Source organism: Pan paniscus, chromosome 9 (assembly GCF_029289425.2).
Source record: "Pan paniscus chromosome 9, NHGRI_mPanPan1-v2.0_pri, whole genome shotgun sequence".
Taxonomy (NCBI): domain Eukaryota; kingdom Metazoa; phylum Chordata; class Mammalia; order Primates; family Hominidae; genus Pan; species Pan paniscus.
The window spans coordinates 81005917-81031100 of NC_073258.2; the positions used below are offsets into that span (position 1 = coordinate 81005917).

A 25184-nucleotide genomic window follows, 5' to 3' on the forward strand; every position below is an offset into this window, starting at 1 on the left:
TTCTTCTTACAGAAGGGCGCTTCTCCTGCCTTCCAACTCCTCCAGTGCTCTCTCTGATGGCTGGAGCCTGTTGTGCCTGCATGCACACAGCAGGCTGGAGGGCTGGGGAATAATGCCCTCGAAACCTGTTCTTAGCAGATCTCAGCCAATGACTGATGGAAGGTGGTATATAGATACCCCATCTCCCTTGCTTTTCTGATGGGATAACTCTCATGTAAGTGTTCTGCGCTGGCTGCTGGCGTTTCCCCATGGCATTGAGTTCTAGTTACCCACAGTGGTATCTGACTAGATGAAGCACCCTTTGTTGGCTGTTTTCCTTTTCCTGTCTCACTCCTCTACTCCCCCATGGACGTTTCCTGAGAAATCTCTCAAACTACTTGCACTTGAATCCTATTTTCAGAATTTGTTTCTGAGGTACCCAAACTAAGAAAGTGACTTCATCTTTGCAGTTTTCATTTTCCTTTTTTGAAAATGCTGACCATGGTACATAAATGCAAGTTGTGAAGATTACATAATACATGCTAAGCTCTTAGGCTAGAGCCTGGCACATCTGAATGCTTTAAACATGTTATCTATAATTTGTATTCTTGCTGTTAAGAGCTCAATATATATCAGATATGCCAGGTACCTTGTTAGGTGCTATGGAGAGGATGGTGAACCAGATGCTACCCATCTCTGCCCAAATGGAACTTACAATCTTATGGACAATAAAAGTTAACTAAAATGCCACATGATAAATGTTACAAAAGAGAGAAATGTTTGGTGCTGTGGGAGTACATAATAGAACTTAACCTGGTATGAGGGCCTCAGATATTATTTAATAGGAAGCTGACATTTAAGGAATGATAGGTGTTGGCCAAAGTGTATGTGTGTGTGTATGTGTGTGCATATGTGTGCTTACAAGTGTGTGTGTGCGTGCATGTGCACACACATACACATATGTAAGCAAAGGCAGTATTACAGGTGGAGAAAATTTCATATCAAAAGACCCACAGATATGAGAAACAAAATTAGAGGGAGAGTAAAAAGGAAATAGGGAAGAAAAGAGGGAGAATAACTGTCTCTAATTGCCTTCAAGGAACACAAAAAAAGTGGTCTTTGATTCTATATTCATCCATCACTATGTTAGTTCCCAAGTTTTTTGCTTTTTGTTTTGTTTTGTTTGTTTTTTTGGTACAAGAGAACCAGGCAGATGTCTCGTGAGCAAACACTGCCCTTTAGTCACTCAAAGAAATATCTGTGCCTTTTAGATGAACACAATGATAGGTAGTCTGATTTCATTTGAATTTGTGTATTATGAGTTAGGTTATGATCAGGCAATTCCCTTGAGTTACGTCAACTCCAGGCCATTAACAAGGTGGAGTTTATGGAGCCATAAGGCTAAGAATGCCAACCCATGGCTGGGTTATTACAGGGTGACACCTCCCAGGAGTCTTCTTGGTGAGCTCTCTACTTCTGGGGCACTCCTCTCTTGACAAAGAGCCTGATTCTATACAAGCAAAAACATCCATCCCTTCCCTTATTCTAGATTCTGGATTCCTCTCTTGTAATGCCAGTAAATGTATAACCTTGGCTATTTAAGCAGCCAAGACCATTGCTGACTGCCTGAGTAATCTTCTTTACTCAAGTCCCGGGCCCTGGAGAAGTTATAAATCAGATGGCTGTGGTGGAGGTGAATTAAATATTAGTTGGTGCAGCTCTTTGAACAGTTAGAAGGGAAAGTGCTCACTAAATGCATATTATTATTATTGCTTCTGGCTATAGATACTGGGTCACTGGAGACCCCTTATTTTATAAATATTTCTTTTTTCTTTTAGTGGTTGTAATGAAACTTATCTGCTTGCAGGTACACCCTGGTAGTCTATCTTGGCTTTAATGCTGAGTAACTTCAAGAGACAATGACCACTGGAATTGCCACCACTCAGACATCATCAAGAAGACATATGTTTTATTCTTAATTGAGTGGTATGGATTATTTTTCTTTTCAGTATTACTGGAAAGGGGTACGAGTGGATTTTCCAGAATGGTGTAATAAAAATGAAATTTGATTGATTAATTCAATAGCTACGGCTAAGAAGCATCTTGTGCAGCAGTGGAGAGGAAATGCACAGTGCCCTACAGACAGAAGTTGCATAACTCACATTTGTTTGAGAGAGAGGCTTCTGAGCTAGATTCTGGCTTCTTGGAGAATAGCTCACTCTTGGAAGTATAAGCCAAGTCAAATGGGTTATTTTCCTCATGAGCTTCATCTAGTCAGTTATAACTTTGAGACATTAGAGTATAGAAGGCAAATCGTATGATAAAGCTGTTTAACAAGTCACCATTTATTTTTGCCATGGTTCTTTTTGTTTTTTTCTTTTGAGATGGAGTCTTGCTCTGTTGCCCAGGCTGGAGTGCAGTGGCGCAATCTCAGCTCACTGCAAGCCCCGCCTCCTGGGTCACACCATTCTCCTGCCTCAGCCTCCTGAGTAGCTGGGACCACAGGCGCTCGCCACCATGGCCGGCTAATTTTTTTGTATTTTTAGTACAGACGGGGTTTCACCGTGTTAGCCAGGATGGTCTTGATCTCCTGACCTCGTGATCCACCCGCCTGGGCCTCCCAAAGTGCTGGGATTACAGGCGTGAGACACCGCGCCCAGCCAGGCCAGCCATGGTTCTTATGGCAGAAAACACTTAGTACCTGCCTGTGGGTGGGATTCAGAGGGGTCCTGACCCCACAAAGAGGCCAGACGAAGGGGTCAGTAGCTGATTCTACATGGCAGGGAATTTCAATTAGGGGTCATAGCACTCATGACATTGTATGAGAAACTCTGTAGGTGCACATTTTTCTGGGGAAAGGGCTATACTATTTCTGCAAGATGTCTATGAATTCCAGTAAGTAAAGAAACATTGTAGTGAAAACTAAACTCATGGACAAGTGGCATTGGAAGGTATGTTATGCTTCTAATCTGTGAGTCTAACAACCATTTGGCCGGAGATTTTTTTTTCCCTAGAGATACCCTCTAAAGCTTTGACCAGATTTCTAAAAAATGTGAAAGTGGCTGATTTAAAAGGAAATCTGCATGATCAAATTGAAGATAGTATGGATCCCTACTTATTCTTCAGGTCTCATTGCAAATATAATGTCCTCTTTTCTGATTTCCCACAACACTTTGCATATATGTAACATGCATATATCTCTTTGAAATGTCTGATATCTGACTAATATTGGAATTTTTTTGAAGCAGAAACTCAGTGTTTTTCAACATTACACTCCTAGACATTAGAGTCAGGTATACTTTTGATAAAAGGGCTCCTCACATGGTGAGAACTGCATCAGCAAGGCTCCAAGGAGGTCAATGCAGGGCTCTGTGTTAGTTATGAGGCTTTCAGTTGTGAACAGCAGCTACATGGCTAGTTTAAGTCAAAGAGGAAAATTTCCTATTTACCAGTGGTGGAGGGGGAAGAATTAGAGCTGGCTTCAGGAATGACTGGATGCAGAGGAGACTCAACCAGCATCAAGACCTTCTTATCATCTGTCTTCTCTGCTTCTCTTTCCATATTAGCTCAATGTGTTCTCACTAAAGATCGATTTTTCTCCCTGTCACGGTGAGCACAGTGAACCTCCATGTTCAGTGTTTCACATTCATTACTTCCTCTAAATTGGAAGCAACTTTTTGGAATAAGCAGACTAAATCTGCTTCTTTCATATTACAAATGATGAAACAAAATCAAGGGTGCCAACTAATTTGAATAATATCACACATCTAGAAAGCAGTGGAGCTATAAATAAAACCTTTCAAAATGTGTACATAAGTGTGGAAAAGCCTGAACTTTGGTATTATTTACACCATTATTTAAATACACAGGTAACCTCACCTTTCTGAGTTTTGGTCTTTCTAGCTGATAAATAAAGAGGGGAGAATGACATCAACCCCTCAGGGTTGACCAGAGTTGATTTGTGTATATATTATACACACACACACACACACACATACACACATATATAGACATACATACATATACAGAGACTATATATATAATTATGTGCAGACTATATTTTCTGTGTGTCTGTGCACGTGCACATGTGTAAAATTATGTCTTTAAAAATTCCTGGCACATAGTAGGTTGTCAATAAATATTGACAAAGTCAAGTATCTGACTCATCTACCAAGTGTATAAAACATGACTATAAAATGAACGTCATGGAAAACCCTCCCTACAGCTTAATTTTTATTTGCCAACATTTATTTTCTCTTCTCCATCACACTTTCATCTGCTTATTTTATTGTGTTGTATTTGGCATGCTATCCCAAATACAAACATTCATTCTTAGAAATATCTTTTTTTTATTCATTCAAAACTAATTGTTGAGTTCCCTACTTTATGCCACTATTCTGATTCCTGGAGGATACAACTGTAAATGAGATAGATCAAGTCTCTGCCCTCATGTAGTTTACATTCTCTAAGAGAGAGAAGCTACAAACTAGCAACTACATAAATTTATAATAAATTCCCAAGGTGAAAAGACATACACTGTGAAGAAAACAGAAAGCAGCAAAGGCATAGAGAATGCACAGAAGATAGAATTTTGGATAAGACCTCAGAGTAATCTTCTCTAAGAAGCTTCTGTTTGAATAAAATCTTGAAGACTAGAACAGTCCGGACTATGGGACAATATGATACACAAACATGTCTGGAAGAGGACATAGCTAGTGTAAAAGGCCTGGAGTAGGAACTAGTTTGGTTTTCTTTAAGAGCTACAAGAAAAGTAGAGTAAATAAGAGAAGGTGGTAGGAGATGAAGTTAGAAAGGTGGCCAGGAGTGAGATCATGAGAGAGCCTTCAGGTCATGGTACAAGTACGTGAAAGCTTCTCCGTGACCTGGGCAGCCATGGGAGAACATGTGAGCCAGCATCTTGAACTGATTTTCTGGGTGAGGGATGCACTGCAGCAGCCAGTGGTGGAAAAAGGGACATCGATTTTGAAAAGATGATGATAGTTTGGAGAAGGAATTCTGGAAGAAGTAAGAATTGACCAGATTTGGAAAATACTTTGAAGGTATTATCTGACAGGATTTGATGATGGAAAAGAAGAGACTGTAGGGGTTTTTAAGCTTTAAAGCAAGCTTGTCCAACCTGTGGCCCAGGATGGCTTTGAATATGCCTCTACATAAATTCATAAACTTTTTTAAAACATTATGAGATTTATTATTATTATTATTATTTAGCCTATCAGCTATTGTTAGTGTTAGTGTATTTAATGTGTGGCCCAAAATAATTCTTCTTTCAATGTGGCCCAGGGAAGCCAATACATTGGACACCCAGCTTTAAAGGAAGAGATGGACATTTAAAAATCTGTTCTAATAATAGCCAGCATTTCCTGAGCAGTCTATCAGGTCCTGTCCTAAGTGCTTTACACTCATTATATAATTTTACACAGATATCTCACCTATTAACTTTCTATATTGTTTGTTTTGTTTTTTAACTGACTCTCTGCTTCTGTAGATATCATTGGCTTTGTTCCCCATTTCCTATGCTGGGTGCAGCACTTAAAACTAATGGCAAATCAAACTTAAAAACTTCAATCCCTTGCATTTTCCAGGGAGGACTTCCTTACACTCACCTACTGGCTCTTTTCTCTTGTATCCTCCAGATAATCACTCTGCCCTTTCAAGCCTTGGCCTGCCTAATTGTGCTACCCCAGATCCCCAGGACAAGGAATCAGCACCTCTATTCCTGTTCTTCAGCATCATGTATTTAATTATTTTGTGTTTATTTGTTATGCATGAAGGACCAGGCAAAACAATTTGTACTCCCAGAAAAACTTAAAAGTACAAAAGTTTTCTAATCAGGTCTCACATGGATGCTATGAAAACAACAGAAGCTTCAGTAAGTCCAGCTCTCGGAGAAAGAATCAGATGACTCACTGAATGATTTTCTAGGCCTGGCATTCACACAGTTAAGTGCCTTCCTTGTTTATTGATAAAAGCGAGGATAAGTCTCAGAACCCACATTTGCTTTCACCATAACATGATGTCATGGTTAGTTTACAGGATGGCAGGCACTGAACATCCAGTGTAACAAAAACAGCCATCCTCAAAATCGATTAGATCAATCTTTACCTTGGCATAATACAGTTCCTACTCCTTTAAGTCAAAGCTTTATTGTTTGGTATTTTCGTAATTTTAATTATGAATAATAAAATTAATAGGTAAAACCCTCAACTAGGCTTCAGGCAATGCTTCACAATGAGTAAGAGCAGACATAAACTGGAGGAAGAATGAAAGTCATTGATAGTTCTTGGGACTTGCTCTTGTCTTTCCTTCTATAGCCTGCTGGCATTGAAGAAATTATTGATTTGATGACATAAACTGGAGTGGAAAGACTGGCAGCCACATCCATTAGGCTTCTGGACACCATCATGTACTATGCACCAACTCACATGTGGGATATAATACTTGGGAGTCAAGAGTAGGCAAAGTTCTGAGGCCAGCAAGGAAGAGAAATATACGTAACCTGTTTCATAGCTGTGCTTATTTTAAAATGACACTCCATTAGCCGGGCTGAGCTTGGTTTTGTTCTTGACACTATAACATGTAAATTATTTCACCAGCTGAGACCTCAGTTTCACCATTTCTAGCATCAGTAGACTATACCAAATAATCTCTCAAGTTCTTTTAGACATGATTTTCTCAAAATCTAGTTGTTCTTTAAGACATCATTTCAAAGACACCAAAGTGAAAGATAAACTGATGAATATTTGTGCCCAAATCAAATCTCTTACAATGAAGTACCATGTTAAAAAAAAAAAGTCAATTAGAGGAGCAAATAAAAACTGTTATAAATTCAGTGATGCAAAGACATATGCATTCACAGCTGGGCAGGTTAAAAACACCTCCTCCTTTAATTTCTAATCTTCCCAATCTGATAACAGAGAATCTAGTTTTGAAAGTTACAGAAGAAATAGAAAATGAGAACAGACCAATAACTGAGGAAGAATTGCAGAAAGCTCTTAAAGAACTGTTTGCCTGAAAGATCATAGATCTTGAGAGATTTAACAGTGATTAAACTCAAGCATTCAAGAAATACATACATATATTTATTATAATATGTTCTGGAGAGTAGAAGATGGGAAAACTATCCAATTTGTTTCACAAGACAGATTTGATTCAGATCCCCAAAGGTGATAAAATATTACGCAAAAAAGAAAACAAATAACCTAAACTATAAATATAGATTCAAAACCTTCAACTAACTACTTCAGATTAGAGCTTAAAAAGCTAATATTACTGATTCAATAATCCAACAGGAACATACCCAGTTTCAATATGAGGAAATTGAGTAATGCGATAGAAGTTTATCAGCAGGCTAGTAATAAAAAAGTAGATGATTATTTCAATATTCCCTAACTGCATTTGATAAAACTTAGTAATTTTCATTTTTCAAGTTGGAATAAAATAATTCTTTCTTAATTTGATGAATATTCCTATTCTAAAGCTCCAACCAAATAACTTTTTATTAGGGGACATGAGATGCAGATCTGCAAATTAGGGATAAAACAAGTTTGCCTACTCTGCCAACCCATGTTTAATATTATTTAAGTAGGTCTAGCTGGTGCAATAAGGCAGATGAAGAAATAAAATTGATACATATTAAAAATTTAAAAATCATAGATCCATAAGACTTGTCTATAATTCTGAAATCCAAAATATTCTGAAAGCTGAATGTTTTGCATCACTCATTTGGTGCAAAAACAGATCTGAATGTGAATGTTTATCCTGCTGCAGATATTTTAATATGCTTGATTATGGGCTTTTCCCCAGACCCTGCTGCAGTTGTTATGTAACATACGCAACTATGCACTATATTACTATTCAAATTCCGAATTACAAGAAATATCAAGTCCCAAGGGTTTTAGATATAAAATGTTGTGACTCTCTATCATGTGCATATGCCATGATTAGTCACAGAGAGCATTTCATAAATCAGATAATGTTTGCTACAATTAGTAAAAATCGTTACTATGACTGGCTGTAGTAAACAAAGCAAATCAAAACCACAATGAGATACCACCTCACACCAGTTAGAATGGCGATCATTAAAAAGTCAGGAAACAACAGGTGCTGGAGAGGATGTGGAGAAATAGGAACACTTTTACACTGTTGGTGGGACTGAAAACTAGTTCAACCATTGTAGAAGACAGTGTGGTGATTCCTCAAGGATCTAGAACTAGAAATACCATTTGACCCAGCCATCCCATTATTGGGTATACACCCAAAGGATTATAAATCATGCTGCTATAAAGACACATGCACACGTATGTTTATTGCGGCACTATTCACAATAGCAAAGACTTGGAACCAACCCAAATGTCCATCAATAATAGACTGGATTAAGAAAATGTGGCACATATACACCATGGAATACTATGCAGCCATAAAAAATGATGAGTTCATGTCCTTTGTAGGGACAGGGACAAAGCTGGAAACCATCATTCTCAGCAAGCTATCGCAAGGACTGAAAACCAGGCACTGCATGTTCTCACTCATAGGTGGGAATTGAACAATGAGAACACCTGGACACAGGATGGGGAACATCACACACCGGGGCCTGTTGTGGGATGGTGGGAGGGGGGAGGAATAGCATTAGGAGATATACCTAATGTAAATGATGAGTTAACGGGTGCAGCACACCAACATGGCACATGTGTACATATGTAACAAATCTGCACGTTGTGCACGTGTACCCTAGAACTTAAAGTATAATTAAAAAAAAACACAAAGCAAATGTTAAAATTATTTATTTATATATGTCTCTACCCCCTGCATTGGTAATGTGCTTAAGGGCATGGGTTACATTCTGCTCACTTTTCTCACATTTGTGCCCCACATATTGCTTGGGATAGAAAAAGTAGTAAACGCAAACATTATTTTATTTATTTTATTGTTATTTATTTATTTCTTTGAGACAGGGTCTCTGGCCGGAGTGTGATGGCGTGATGTTGGCTCACTGCAACCCCTGTCTCTTGGGTTCAAGGTATTCTCCTGCCTCAGCCTCCCAAGTAGATGGGATTACAGGCACGTGCCACCACACCTGGCTAATTTTTGTATTTTTAGTAGAGACAGGGTTTCTCCATGTTGGCCAGGCTGGTCTTGAATTCCTTAAGTGATCTGCCCACCTCTGCCTCCCGAAGTGCTGGGATTACAGGTGTGAGCCACCACACCCGGCCACAAACATTATTTTAAAGAATAAGAGATGAACGTGCAAGTAAGAAAATCTTTATTAAATTTTCCAATTTCCTATTTTAATGTCTACATTTTATAATTTCAATTAATATTCTGAGAATTTAAATTTTGTTTTGCTTTGTCTTCCTTTCAAAATCCAAAAAGAGCTTAATGCAAAATACATTTGGAAAAGCAAAAGAAGCAGAAATAACAAAGAACTGAATTTTTAAAATTTAATTCAATTAATTTTAAGTTTGGGATACATGTGTAGGACGTACAGGTTTGTTACACAGGCAATCGTGTGCCATGGTAGTTTGCTGCACCTATCAACCCATCACTTAGGTATTAAGCCCCACAAGCATTAGCTATTTATCCTGATGCTCTCCCTCCCCAACCGCCACCCCCAACAGGCCCTGGTGTGGGTCGTTCCCCTCCCCTCCCACATGTTCTAATTGTTCAGCTCCCACTTATACATTCTTTAAAAGACAAGCAACTGAAAGAGAAACCAGGTTCATGCTGGGTTCTTCTACCTACTCTTACAGTGACTTTTGGAAAGTTACTTCCCTCTTCTAAGTATCAACTTCGTTACATAGAAAATAATAACAGTAAGTGAGGCTGAAAAGCCTTTGATATACTTATTGGCCACATTGTTCCCCCAATGAATTGCTTGTTTAATATCCCTTTTGGCGACTTTGTTTCATCAAAGCGTTGCTCTGTCTTTTGTAAATTGATTGGTTTATTTTAAATGCCATGCACGTCATATGTGTTAAGTCACTGGCCTTTAGATCCTGTTACACATTTTAGGTCTATTTTGGGGTAGTCCCTTCTATTGCATTGATATTTGTAGCTTTTCGTTCCCTAACAAGACATTTTTATATGGTAACTTAATAATATATTTCAATGTATGATATAGGTTTGAGATAATATTATTGACATAAGCATAGTTTTCAGAAAGAGGCAACAGAATAAAATGTAGTATTTTGTCTACTCCTTCCAGAAACTCCATGAAGGAGGTATTGTTATTTCCATTTTATGCATAAGGAATCTGAGGGCACAGAGAATTGCCTAGAGTCTCATAGTTTGTAAATGGTAAGGCCAGGGTTCATGTCTAGGGTCCATTTCCCCACCTGGGCAGTATAGAAGTGTTTTTTATCAATTGTCAATATGAATTGCTCAGACAAAATAGACATAGCAACACACTATGTATAGGGCCTTACATACAGGAAGCTCTTAATACTTTTGCAACTATTAACTTCAGAATAGAGAGACTTAGATTGCAAATTTGAAAAGGTAGTTATAGAGAATGACTCCAAAGGAAGGAGGGACTGAAGAAGCCAGCTTTGGGCTCAGAGGGTAGAATTCATGTAGGAGGTGAGGTAGTATCTCTCCTGTTCTCCTTTTCTTAATTCAAGTTCTCCATCACTGGGCAGAACCCAATTTACTTTTTCCTGTCACATTTGTCAATCAGGGTTTCAATAAGTCAGTATTGGCCTTAGCTACTTCAGATGTTTCCCTAAGTGGGAGTGAGACCTGGAGGATAGACAGGGACCCTATTTCTGCAAAGAACCTGAAGGGTTAAAATGGGCTCAGCAGTAGTACATATGACAAGCACTTCAGAAAATCACAAAGCATCACTCTACTCTACTCAGCAATAGGTTAATCCACAAGGCTGGGGTCCCTTCTCATCTAGGATGCCTGCAACCTGCATTCAACAGTCTGCATGCAAATTTACTCTGCTGAGTACACAATCCCTTCTTTCAGATGAAAGCCCTCCCTGGTTTACTCCTCCAACTTTTTGGTTAAAGCCCCCTATGTTCACAAGTTCTCTCCTAGAGCAGGCTGTAATCGTACCCATCCTGTTTCCTCCAACCAATCTTCTTTTCAATTTAACTATAATTTACTGAATGACTGGGGTTGTCCAGCACTGTGCTAGGTCCTAGGAAGACAGAGACAATTAAACAAGGACCCCACTCTCAAGAACCTCACAGATTACGGCGGCAGGGTGGGGAGAAGATAGACAGCCCTGGAGTCCGTCAATCCTCAGAAATATGGTTAGAGACTTTAGTATACATATAAGCTATGAATGTTTAACTCTTACAGAGAAGTTGGTTTTTAAAAATAAATTTGAAAGGTGAATAGGAGCTTGTTAGGTAGGCAAGGCAGCCAAGAGCAAAGACCCTTCCAGGCAGAAGAATCAGCACATGCAAATACATGGCCAAATGCAGAAAAAAACATAATGCACAGGGAGAGAGTATGTGGAGAAACACGATCATGATGGGTATGGTAGTTATGCTGAGGAATTTGAATTTTAACGCAAGGGCAGTCAGGAGCCATTGAGGTTTTACACATGGGATGATTATCCAGGGCCTCCTGCTTCGAGGTCATTTCAAGACTGGTGTCATCCACAATCTTGCCTCAAAAATGGAATGGAATTTCCTTTGCCACAGGAATCTGCCCACCCCATGCCTGATTCATCTGGATATAACCTTGGACACTGTTCCTTTAACTGTCCAGATTCCTTTGCAAGGACATTTCCTCCTGCCAGCTCCATCCCTGGTAGGTTCTTACTGCCAAAGTGCAGTCCATGAATCAGCAACATCCATATTACCTGAGAGCAAGTTAAAAACGCAGAATCTCAGGTCCTACTCAAGAAGTACTAAATAAGAATCTAAATTTTAACAAGATACCCCAGGAAGCCATGTACATCCCACAGTGCACTTTCATGCACTGAGGTAAGTTTCATTACTGAGCCTGTTTGCATTGTAACAAAACTGCTATCTCTCTTGCACCGTCTTTATGGAGGAGAGAACAGGGTTGCGGAAGGAAGCTGACATCCTTGAGGGTCATGCCCTAGGTTGATACCTGAAACTGGGCTAACCACATGCCATGTTGTTTCATTTTATCTTAAAACAACTTTGCAAGGTGAGTAGCCAAATGCTTATCTGACAGAGAAACTGAAGCGCAGAGAGCTGTCACACAGCTAGGAGTATCTAACCTCATTATGTGTCCTCTTCTCCAGAGCTCTTCATGAATCCCCAAAGTAATAAACCCACCATCTCTACCTATCCAAAAAACAAGGCCCCAACCCAGAAGGGAAAGAGACTTGCCAATTTGCCCATCACCTACCAGCCTTGAATGACTACCTTCCCACCTCAGCCGGTTCATCATTCAGCTTCTCAGCCAGCTCATCATTCAGCTCAAACGCAAATATTCCCATATAGAGTTAGGGTACTCCCAGTGTCCTTCTTCACCTCCCAGCTTGCCTTTTCCTCCTGTGCACATACTGCAGTTAGATTTCACATTCCCGTCTCACACCTGAGTTCCAGATTCTCTGTCAGCACAGTCCTATCTCAGGGAGAGAAATCAAACAGCTGAAAGGCAGCCTGCTCTCAGAGAGGGGAAGAGAGGGGAGGTCGATTCGACATAACTGCCTAACAAAGTATATTTATGAACATCATTGGAACAAATGTCTCCGGTAACTGCAGCCATCACCTCCTAATGTCACATCATGGAGACACTGGAAAGCAAATAGGGCTTATAACCTGATTTCCTATCATCTGGTAACAGCATCAGTACCTCCAGCCTTCTCAGCTATGCAGCATATGACTCACACTTCCCTTCTAACTTCCAAGACACTTTGGGACAAAAAGCAAAAGAAAAGAAATAAAACAATATTTTAAAATGTCAATTTCATCAGTAGCTTGTTTCTTAAAGAATCCAGGCTATTGATCATTACAAATGGTCTAAAAGGTGCTAAAACGAATTACTAGGGACTCAAACTCCTTGAAAATTGGTCTAGCAGGGGGAGAAATGCAATCATTTTAATCTGGAAGATTCAAGCTATTTTCTTAGACCCTTGATTTTTTTTCGAGATTCTTGGCTGTCCCCTTACCTATACTTTCCCTGTGCTCCTAACTCAGATGTGTCCTCTCTTGGTCCCTTTCTCTGCGTTTCGGTCACCACTGCCCTTGTTGAGTGTCCTGCTCCCTCCTCCTCCTCTCATTTGGAATGTTGCAGAAGCAATCTGCTGGTCTCCTGACTCTAAGCTCCTTTCTCTCCAACCTGCCTTCTGCTCTGGGTTACCATTGTGTACATTCTCTTTTCTCATCTAGGCTGTGAATTCTTTGGGGTCAGGGAACCAACCATATCTCTTTTATTTTTCTGTCGGCAGAACCTAGCATAGAACCCACAGCACAATACTATGGAAGGGAATTCCATTTCTCCTAGCATACTCTTGTTGCAATAAAGTAAAACAAATATGCAAGCTGAAAGTTTCCCCTGGGCAAGGGATGACAAGTGGAACTGACTTGTTCAACCCTCTTATTTTAAACTGGAGATGTATACAATGTCATTGGCATTCTCTCGACTTGGTATACCACTTTTATTGAATATGAAAATGCATTGAAAATGCTTTCTGATGGTCACTGCAACCTCAGTCCTTTAAGGACTTAAAACTTATTTTATATCATTTATACTTTTTTTCTTATACTGACTTAAGATCTTTAACCTTCATTAAATAAGAAGACAAGAATGGCCACAGACATTTCCTGGAACCTAACCCTATAGGTAGGGACAGTCTGCTGCCCTTACACATATTTTGATCATGAAATATGCCCTAAAATGCTTTGAATGCTGTGCGGGTCCCCAGCAGAGGAGTCTTAAATGCAGCTCCAGGGAAGCTAGACCACATCCCTGCTATACCCTGTCAAGCTGCATCTACCGAATTAGTGTAGGAGTTAAGATGTTACACAATGTGACCAATGCGATCAGAAGCAATAACATGACCTGTCAGCCAGTGCTTTCCTGACAATTCTGGGGTAAAGAGATTGCCTGCTAGGGAGCTGCGGGGGCCAGGAGGAGGGGAGGAAGAGCTGGTGTGGGATATGGGGGGATAGGGCTATTCTATTCCTTATTTATAAAAGTGGTGCTTGGTAGGGAGAGAGTGGTAAATTGGCTTTATTTCCATAGTCTTATTTTAGAGTTTTGCTTGCAGGCTGCAAAACCAAAAGCCTTTTCTTAGATGGGCATGGGCAAGAGTTGCAAAACTTTAAATGCAGCATTTCAGGAGCTTGAAGGTCTCTTGGGAGCAGAGCCAGAAAGAAAGTTCTGTAAGGCCCCTTGTTTTCTCAGGGTGAGGAAGGTTCACCTCAGTCAATGCTGTGGACAGACAAGGCCAAGAAATGCAACTGAAGGTTGGGGACACCTGGCGCCAGCTGAGAGGTGATTGAATCCTGGCTTGTGTTTGTTGGCATTGGGGCCCAGGGCTGGCCTCAGCTTGTAGCAGATGAATTCCCTAATTTTGTTGATCAGGAAGAGATGCAGCTCAGTTCCTGTCTGAACTGTGCAGAAGCTACCCTTAAGTGTGTCAGCTAGGACTGATTTACAGAACCACAACCAACAGCTATTTCAGTGGTAGAAAATTTAAAAAAGGAAGGGTTCTATAAAGAGCAACCTCACTTGCTCAAAACTCTGATAAGTTCCACATTTGCAACAGGTCATTGGCTGAAATTCCTAAGCACTAACTTCCTAGAGCTCTCTGTCCCATTGCTACAAATTTAAACCTTTGTGACAACACTGACCACATATATAGGACGAAAAGGGAAACTAAAGGTCTTTCTTTAATAGAATTTATATTTGATCTCTAAGTTGCTTGATACCTGGACCACTCTCAAGGACTTTGGCTTGGAGCTCCATGGTTTGGCTACCTGATGAAATTTCTCTCTCTCTATCTAGCCTCTTAAAACCTGATTTCTGCCCTTTCCTTCTAGGCAAACTGGATCCCTGAATTCAGATATGTATTTTACCATCCACATCTCTGTGATGGAAAACTCTTACCCAAGTCTATTACCTTACCTTGGAGGCTTCTCACTGATTCACATATTGAATCCCTCCTTCCATAAACTGGCTCTTCTGATTTGAAAGATCAGCTCTGAGGCTCTCTGCCTCCTCTTACCTTATTCCTAAAGCATACAATAATTGCTCAATAAATATATATATTTTAATCAATTTTCCAGTTTCTTTTCTAGACCTAGACAAGTGGTCATGAAGTGGTTTTAGCCTCCTGGTTTTATAAGAGGAGGACCAGGTCATCCATTTGTCCTTTTACTGAGGACAGTTTCCCCATAAGGGAAAGCAACTTCTGGAGCATTATGGCAAACTCACCAAGCTTATAATGACTTGAGTTTACCATGTGCCTAATCAGGCTTCAATTATCTATAGGTTATCATGTTGCAAGCCTCAACTCTCCATCTGGTAAACTTGAGCAATGTGCCTTCTTACATGTGAGAACTGCTAATAAAGAGCTTCTGAGAAATACAATCAACAATAATAAATACTTTATCCACATGTTGGAATCACAAATGGAAATTATGACCCTTAATTGTGGTTCTGCACGTCATCCAGGTGGCAGAACACCTGGAAATCATGGAACACCATGCTCCTTAGAACACCATGATCGTTGCAAAGTTCCACTGAAAAAGACACAGTTAATCCCAATCTCTGAACTAGTTATAATTTTTATGAACAGAAAGTATGACTAGATTGCTGCATACAAATGCAACAGAAAACCAGAACAAAGTATTCAAATCTATTAAAAAATATATATCATGACCTAAGCATGGTCAGCTATTTCTGAGTCTTTCCAATAACATTATTCACTACTTTTTTATTAATTTGGTCATTGGCAGGTGCACGTAGGAGGCCAAATAACAGCCAGTCTCAAAGCCTCAAGAGAAAACTGGAGAAAGAAAGTTGTAAAATGAGAAAATTTTATCCATTAACTTATTTTTTCTGTCAAAGAAACATTGTTATGTTATTTGATTTTTTACAAAGGAATGCTTCAGAAAAAGTGGAAAAATAGTCTTAGATTAAGAAAGTCCTTCACAAAGAAGAAAACCAATCCACTTAAGCCAAAGCAATCAGTGGGTTTAATGCTGGTCATCTCTACCAACTTTGACGAAGCCTACTGTCAGAGATCTGTTGAGAATGCTGCTTTCAAACTCACGGGATTTTCCTCAAGACAAAAGACAAAGGACACTAGTTTCTCAGTTATTGCTCTTCCCCTCCCACCTTACACATCAACATGTTTCTGCAAACCACAATGCTTGAGCATAGAAAAAAAGTATAAGAAAATTGTACTATGTGTGTGCATGTATGCATGCATATATATATGTATGTATATATATTACCTTAATCAGACAAGTCCATCAATGTCCAAGAACAATGTTACTCAAGCTGTCTTCAGAGCAGCAATACTGTTTATCCTGAAAATAAGAAAACACAGAAAAATACATAAATTCCAAGATTGCCTGCTTTTAAATCTGGTGATTCACAGTCTAGAGAAGGGAAAAAGGGAATCGGAAAATGAATGAGGGCTCTTCACAGTAGTTTACCTAAAAACCAAGAAAACCAGTAATAGACATTTTTTTTTCTGATCTTCGTTTTAAAGATTTCTAAGAATATAGGCTGGTGCTTTTAGAATTAGACTTATATCCAAAGCACTTACGCTGGTCAGGGACTGTATCATGGAAGAAAGAGAAAAGAGTCTCTTGTGTCAAAAATGCTTTGGCCAAATTATTTAGTTGCTCAGAGTTTAATTTTCCTCATCAGTAAAATGAGACCACTAATACTTACTCCATAGCCCTTTGACAAGAATTAAGTAGAAGAAAATATGTAAAGCTTCCCACACAATGTCCCACAAATAGTATGCACTGCATACATTTTAGTGTTGGTTCCTTTCCAGCACCCCCTCCCACAAGCCCTTTCCTTCTTCCGTTATTACTTCCAATACCTATCACAGTGTTAGCTCCATGGTGTTTGAGAAAACATAAAATATCACAATGATTTCAAAACAACTATTTTAAAAGCAGAAAAAAGAAATGATAATCAAATTCACATTTAATAAGAACAGCTAAATTTATTGAATATTTCCTATGTGCTACAGCAAGTACTAATACTTGCCTACATACTAATAATTTTATACCAGTCGTTTCTTTCTCTCTTTTTTTTTTTTTTTTTTTTTTTTTGAGATGAAGTCTCGATCTGTCACGCAGGCTGGAGTGCAATGGCATGATCTTGGCTCATTGTAACCTATGCCTCCTGGGTTCAAGTGATTCTCCTGTCTCAGCCTACCAAGCAGCTGGGATTACAGGCATGCACCACCCCACCCAGCTAATTTTTTGTATTTTTGTAGAGACAGGGTTTCTCCATGTTGGCCAGGCTGGTCTTGAACTCCTGACCTCAAGTGATCTACTTGCCTCAGCCTCCCAAATTGCTGGGATTACAGGTGTGAGCCACTGTGCCTGGCCACCAGTCATTTCTTTAGTCCTCGCAACAACCATACAGAGAAGGTGATATTAGGAAACTGAAGGGTAGAAAAGTTAGGTTCCTTTGTTCAGATTGCACAGCTCCTGGGAGGTGGAGCTGGGATTTGTGTCTTTGCAGCCTCACCTCCTGTCCTGTTCTCTTCAGCGCCCCATCCTGCTGGCCTCACCATACTCGAAGCCACGGGACCAGCATGTGCTCCAGATGATGCCACACACTCCATTAGATTTTCCTTCCCTTCTTTCTCTTTTCCTTCCTTCCCTCCTTCCTTTTTTCCCCCTTCCTTTTCTTCAACCTTTATTTTAAATTTGAATTCACCATTTTACTTATTTTTTTTTGTTTTGCTTTGCTAGACTAGGACAGAATATTGGTCATTTCAGTATAACTGGGTTCTTCTTTTGAGGGAAGATTTTTTCTAGCTGTGTCATCTTAGATGACTCACTGAATTCCTTTGAACCTTGTTTTTTTTTTTCTCTCTCTCTGTAAAATGAATGCAGCAGACAAGATGATGTCGAAAGGCCCTTCCCAGTTTATTGGTCCTATGACTGGCTACTTTGGAAGCAGTTTTAGATCATGCTGGTGTTGAGATCTTCATGGATGTGTCAGAGTTGTGGACTCTAACAGCAATTTTGCTTGCTTTAGCTAAGTCTAAAATTTCAAATTTCTGTGAAGAGACATTTATATTCACAAACATTTTTTAAAGAGCTTACAATGGGGAAACTGAAATTCAAAGACATTGAGTAATTCACCCAAGGTCACTCAGAAGTGGCGGAGCCAAAATTCGTATCATACAAGTTTCAGTATCTTCGAAGTCCATATTCTTTGTGGTATCCCAAGCCTACCAGAAGGTACCAAACAGAAAGTTAACTGACTGGAATTACTCTTGTTTCTGAAATCTGACTCAAAATTTAGGGTGATAATAACAACTATCACGTGTTATAAGCTCATTATGTCCCAGCCAGTATCAGAGCCTTACATATATCTCATTAAGTCCTCCTACCAAACCAAATATCAGGTACTATAATCACCCTCTTTTGATACATGAAGAAACTGAGGCACTAGGACTAACATTACTTGCCCAAGTCATAGAACTAATAAGTAAAATTCTAGGATTTGAACTAGGAACAACTAAAATTTAGCAAAGTTCATCGTTTATTATCTTCACTGGCATATGGCAGTCATGATGCAATTTACAGTTAATAAGCTGCAGTCGTGAGTACTGGAAGAAAAAGTCGGAGAAGGTTAGTGTATGTGAGAGTGAACCGCAAGACAGCCTTGTCACTTAATAATTCACAAACTCCAATAAAGAAGAATAGAAGGATATTTTTTAAAAGATTGTTCAGGGATTGTTGAGAACCTGCCTCCTGAACTATTTCCCCATTAAAATTGCCAGCTTTTGTCATTCAGTCTGACAATGAGAAAATAAATGACAAAGTGAATTTCAAGGGACAGTGTTTGTCAGTGAGGTTTGCAATGTCCTTCACACATTAGGGAGTCCGGCTGACGCACTGTCCCACCTTGGGTGGAGGGAAACTGTGCTCCAAGGAGAAAGCAGGTAAAGCAAACGAAGAAAAGAAGCTCTGTTTATTTAGTTGGGTCCAGATTCACCGAGAAAAATGACTTCCAGATGCATTCCAAACACGGCAACATGATTAGGATGGAGAAGGCAGTCAAGTCTATTTGGCTTCTGCAGGGGATTTGTTTGTATATTCTAATTGCATCATCATTTAGCTTTATTTCATCTGGAACCTGGCTGCCAAATGAGCGTATTGATTACCTGTCACAGATGCATATTTCTCAATTAAAAGCCATCAAGGCTTGTAAAATCTCAACCATGTCAAGACCAACTAGTGGATTTTAGTACTGCTGTTAGTAGTCACATTAGCCCCCTACTACTGAACAGTAGCTACAAGCTTGGCACCTTACATATGCTGGCTTATTTAAATGTTGCAACCCCATTCAAAGTAGACGTCGTTATTTTCCATCTTTCTAATGAGGAAGCAGAGGCTCAGAAAGATTAAAAACCTTGTCCAAGGCCACAAAACTAGTAAGCAGTGGAGGAAGGATTTGAACCTATGTATGTCATATTCCCATTCCACAGGGCTTTCTGCCACACACAGGCAGTACAGAGTGCATGTTAAGTACTGCCATTGACACACTGCTTGCCTTGAACAGTCAGCTCTGTCATTTACTAGCTCTGTGATGTTGAACAAGTTTCTTAACATCTCTGTGTCTCAGTGTCCTCATCTGTAGAATCAAGGAAATAACACTTTGTGGAGTTGTTAAGATTAAATGAGCTACTATATGTACAGATGTAGACTAGTACCTGAAATAAGGAGTAACCATTATTTTTACATCCTCTGGATACCGTGAAAGACAAACTGTAAATTTTGACCTTCAAAACTTGCTGTAGGCACTTTGTACTTCCAAAGACTTTGCAACAATTCAATTTTCCTCACAGCACCTCAGTGTTTCAGGTCAGACCACTGTCTCTCACTCTCAGACTGAGACGTGAGGAGCAACTGTGCTGAAATATTTCCAGTACATTCAATTTCTGATTCTCCTGATTATGTCTGAATAAACACATAATGATACTATTTATTTTTGTATTCTACATACCTTGAAATCTTAGGTCTACTCCTCACAACAATCCCACAATTAGGTGTTATTGCCTCGATTTCACAAATAAAGATGATGTGGGCCATAAAATCAAGATGATCTTCCCAAGTACATATAGCTGGTAAATAGCGAGGCTTAGATTTGAACCGAGATATGAATGTCTTTCAAATGTGTATGCTTGCATTCAAATTGTGATACTTAAACCATTAATTTCTCCTTGTCTCCCTGGTAAACTCTTCCTCATCTGTTCAGATTAACCAAGACATCTATGACTTTCCTTGATGTTTATCTTATGCACATATATTTTATGGAGCCCTCTCTATCTTCCAGATACTTTAGGTGTTGTATGAACAGTGATGAACACAAGACATGGTCTCTGCTTTCATGAAGCTTACAGCTTAAAGACAGTAAGGTACAAGTACACACTTGAAGGGCCCTGAGAAGAAAAAAACGAGGGTGACTTGGTGGAGAAAATTGAGGGAAACAGGCCAGTGGATGGCATAGGAGCTCTCTGAGGAAATGACATTTAAGCTAAGATGAAGGATGAGAAGAAGGCAATATGTGAGAGTGGGGGAGGGGTTCCTGGAAGCAACAGGAGCATGTGCCCAGAGCTCAAGACACAACAGGAGCATGGGAACCAGAAGAAAGGGGACCGGATGAAAGCATGTATAGCTGGGGAAGAATAACAAAGAGGAGGTGGAGTTGGGGTGGGGCTCAGTGGAAGCAGTTGGAGAAATGGTCTGGGGCCACAATAATCATGATCTAGTGGACCACAGTGAAGCATTTGGGTTCTGAGTCCTACAGAGCCTCGTGTAGCCCTTGTTGGTAGTCATTATAACATTGCATTGTCATCCTATGCTTATCTGTCTGTTTCTCCCTCCAGACCATAAGCTTCCTAGGTGCCTAGAGTTCAGGACAAAGTGGGCATTCAGCAAATTAGACAAATAAATGAAAACGTTTTATAGCACTGTGATTCTATAAGACACTTATTGAAAGATAAACATGAAAAGCCTAGAGTAAAAAATGAAACTAGTATTTTTGTTCCTGGATGAGAAAAAAAATCCTGGCTAAGAATAAATTATATATATATATACACATACACACATATATTTACATTTATGTAAAAGTTGATAGGTATTATACACTAATAATGATAAGCAACATTAGTAGCTTGGCACTAGGCTCACTGCTTTATATGGATTTCATTTAATTTTCATGACAATAAACATGAAGCAGTTACTGCTAATCTCCATTTAGCAGGAAAAAATCCAAAAAACAAAATTGGGACAGAGTTCAAATAAATTACATAGGGTGACAAAGATAATACTTACACTGCTGCAATTCAAATCCAGGTATTTTATTCAAAGTCTACATACGTAACAACTTGGTAACTTTAAATCATCTTTCAAGATAGTTTATCCTTGAATTTTTTTTAATTTAAAAAATGTAAACACAGTATGTAAAAGTAATAGTTAATGAAGTGAAATGAGCTGTAGTAAGCATTAAAAAAGAAACTAAATTTTTAACAATAATAACTGATTAATAGAAAGATAAAGTTTGATGGAATTTTGTTAATGATTAAAAAATAAAAAAAGGAAAGCACTCAATGCATTGGGATGGCGTTTTGCAGAGGTATTTGTTTCAATTGTTTTGTTTTCATCACTTTGCTGGTATATTACACAAAAATTAGCAGAAAAAGACAAGTGATGGGAGGTTTAATTTTTCTAAGAGAAACAGATGAACAAGATGGATAAACAAGCCAATATCTGTATTCTTCACACTTTTTCTATTACTATTCCCAGGTGACTGTGTCTAGGCCTTCTTCCTCCCCCTGCTGTCTGAATAACTCCTATTCATTCTTCAGCACCCAGATAAAATTCCTCTCAATCTGGGAAGCCCTACCTGGCCTCCCAGACTTCCACCACAACACATCCATTTCCTTTGTACAGTTTATAAAATGTCATAGTACAATCTAATTATTCTGCTCAATCATTCTCTCTTAATGCAGTGAGAAAAGGGAACAGAAATATGTAATTGTTCAAATATGTAAATACTGATTTAGACGCTTTGATTGAATAACTCCATTAAGTTTTCATAACAGCCTTGTTGTATATACACTTTTATCTCCATTCTACAGATGGGAAAACAGGCTCAACAAAGGCAATTTGCTCATATTAGTGGGAACTGATTACGTATGCTTTGTTTGTTTGTTTGTTTGTTTGTTTTGAGAGGGAGTCTCACTTGGTAACCAGTGCAGTGGCGCTATCTCAACTCACTGCAACCTCCGCCTCCTGGGCTCAAGTGATTCTCGTGCCTCAGCCTCCCGAGTAGCTGGGACTACAGGCCCATGCCACCACGCCCAGCTAATTTTTTGTATTTTAGTAGAAACAGGGTTTCACCATGTTGCCCAGGGTGGTCTCCAACTCCTGAACTTAGGTGATCCACCCGCCTCAGCCTCTCAAAGTGCTGGGATTACAGGTGTGAGCCACCGCGCCTGGCCTGATTTAGTATTCTTGAGGAAGATAGGTCAAATCATGAAAAACACAGAGTATTGGAGATTTGGGGAAGATCAAAAATATAATAGGAAATAATGATGAGCCACATTCAGAATGAGAGTCCAAGGTGAGTCTCCTGCTCTCAAAGCCCTAGGTTGCTCTGTAATGCTTCACAACCTGTGGGTTAAGAGTATCACTACTAGAGCCATCCTGCCTGGGTGCAAATCCCAGCTCTAATCTTACCTACCTATGTGACCTTGAGCACATTACAAAACCCTTCTGAGACTCAGTTTCCTCATCTGTAAAATGGAGATGATAATGATAGCATTCATCTCATAGAAATATTATGAAGATGAGAAGAGATAATATATGTGATGAGTTTAAGCTGTTCTTAGCACTTAGAAGACTTAAAACTGTGAGCTGTTATTATTTGGTCCTTTCAAATAAAAAAGAAAGTTACATGTTAAATAATAAGCATCACCTTATAGAACACAGACAAACTGGGGCCTGATCGGAGTAGGGTGAGCAGAAAAGAGGAAGACTTGCCATGCTGTTGAAAGGGTCCCTACATACATCATTTACCTTGGAGAAGAAAATACTCAGGAGCGACAGGACAGCTACTGTTACATGGCAATTATTCTCTAAAAGGCTGTGCTCTCCAGCTTGCTGAGTTCTCATCAGCATCACCTGTTTATCCTCATAGCAAATGCCACTAGGAGGGAGAGACTCCATTCACATTTTTAATTTAGATTGTTCATTTTACACCCAAGGAGGGGAAAAAGATCAGAAACTGATAGGACTTGACCATGATTACAAAGAGTGCAAGAGATGGGATTCAAACCCAGCTTTATCTTGTGCCAAAATGTGTGTCCACAGCCACACGCTGTGCTGCCTCCACAGGTCCACTTCTTCTTTATGAGAGTTTGTCAGCTGCTACATTATCCTGACTATGACTAATACCCTCCAACAGCTAAAGGCAGGGGAAGAGAAAGTCAATTTATTCTGTGATGTTCCAGAGGGCAGATGAACATAGTATATAAGGAATAAACTTTGGTTCAACATCAGAAAAGATCTTTAGCTATAATGAAGCACCTAGGGGCCCAGGACCCTGGGTTTCAAGCACAAAACTGGGCAACTGTATGGGCAGACACTGAGCGGCAGGGATTTTTTTTTTTCATACTCCAGCGGTGCCTGGAACTCCAATGAGACAGGATAACCATCCACTCCCCTGGAAAAGGGGCTGAAACCAGGGAGCCAAGCAGTCTCACTCAGCAGGTCCTACTTCCATGGATCCCAGCAAGCTAAGAACCACTGGCTTGAAATTCTCACTGCCAGCACAGCACTCTGGAGTTGATCTGGGATGACTGAGCTTGGGGTGACTGCCATTACTGTGGCTTTAGTAGTGCTAAAAGTGTTAAGGAGTGCTAAGGAGACTGGCAGGTTCGGACTTTGCAGTACAGCAAAGTGGCTGTGGCTAGATGGCTTCTTTAGATTCCTCCACTGGGCAGAGTATCTCTGCAGGAAATCCAGCAGCTCCAATCAGGGCTTACAGACAAAACTCTCATCTCCCTGGGACAGAGCACCTGGCTCAGGGGAGGGGCACCTGGGGTCCCAGCTTCAGCAGACTTAATCTTTCCTGCCTGCTGGCTCTGAAGAGAGTGGCTGATTCTGACAAGGGGAATTCTCCCAGCACACCACACCAGCTCTGCTAAGGGATAGACTGCCTCCTTAAGTGGGTCTCTGACCCCCATGCCTCCTGACTGGGAGAGACCTCCCAACAGGGGTTGACAGACTCCTCATACAGGAGAGCTCTGGCTGGCATTAGGCGAGTGACCCTCCGGGACGAAGCTTCCACAGGAAGGAGCAGGCAGCAATCTTTGCTATTCTGCAGCCTCCACTGGTGATACCCAGGCAAACAGGGTCTGGAGTGGATCTCCAGCAAACTATAGCAGACCATCAGAAGAGGGGCCTGATTATTAGAGGAAAAACTAACAAACAGAAAGCAACAACAACAACAACAAAAAGGCACCCCACCCCCCAACAAAAACCCAATCCAAAGGTCATCAGCCTCAAAGATCAAAGGAAGATAAATCCATGAAGATGAGCAAAAAACAGCACAAAAATGCTGAAAATTTCAAAAGCCAGAATGCCTCTTCTTCTCCAAATGATAGTCACACTTCTCCAGCAAGGGCACAAACCTGGACGGAGAATAAGAGGGATGAATTGACAGAAGTATGCTTCAGAAGGTGGGTAATAACAAACTCCTCTGAGCTAAAGGAGCATGTTCTAACCCAATGCAAAGAAGCTAAGAGTCTGGATAAAATGTTACAGGAACTGCTAACTAGAATGACAATTTAGAGAGGAACATAAATTACCTGATGGAGCTGAAAGACACAACCAGAAGACTTTGTGCAGCATATACAAATCCCAATAGCCACATCGATCAAGCAGAGGTAAGGCTATCAGAGTTTGAAGACCACCTTGCTGAAATAAGGCATGCAGATAAGATTAGAGAGAAAAGAATGAAAAGGAATGAACAAAGCC

General features: G+C 39.9%; 1 protein-coding gene across 1 annotated transcript in view; it reads right to left on the reverse strand.

The window, feature by feature from the left end:
* TENM4 (teneurin transmembrane protein 4) overlaps window positions 1-25184 on the reverse strand; it is a 3002963-nt gene that overhangs the window by 1420027 nt on the left and 1557752 nt on the right. The window contains exon 6 of the mRNA XM_063608694.1: window positions 16392-16466. The gene's annotated coding sequence lies outside the window, so the exon portion shown is untranslated. The remainder of the gene's footprint in view (window positions 1-16391; window positions 16467-25184) is intronic.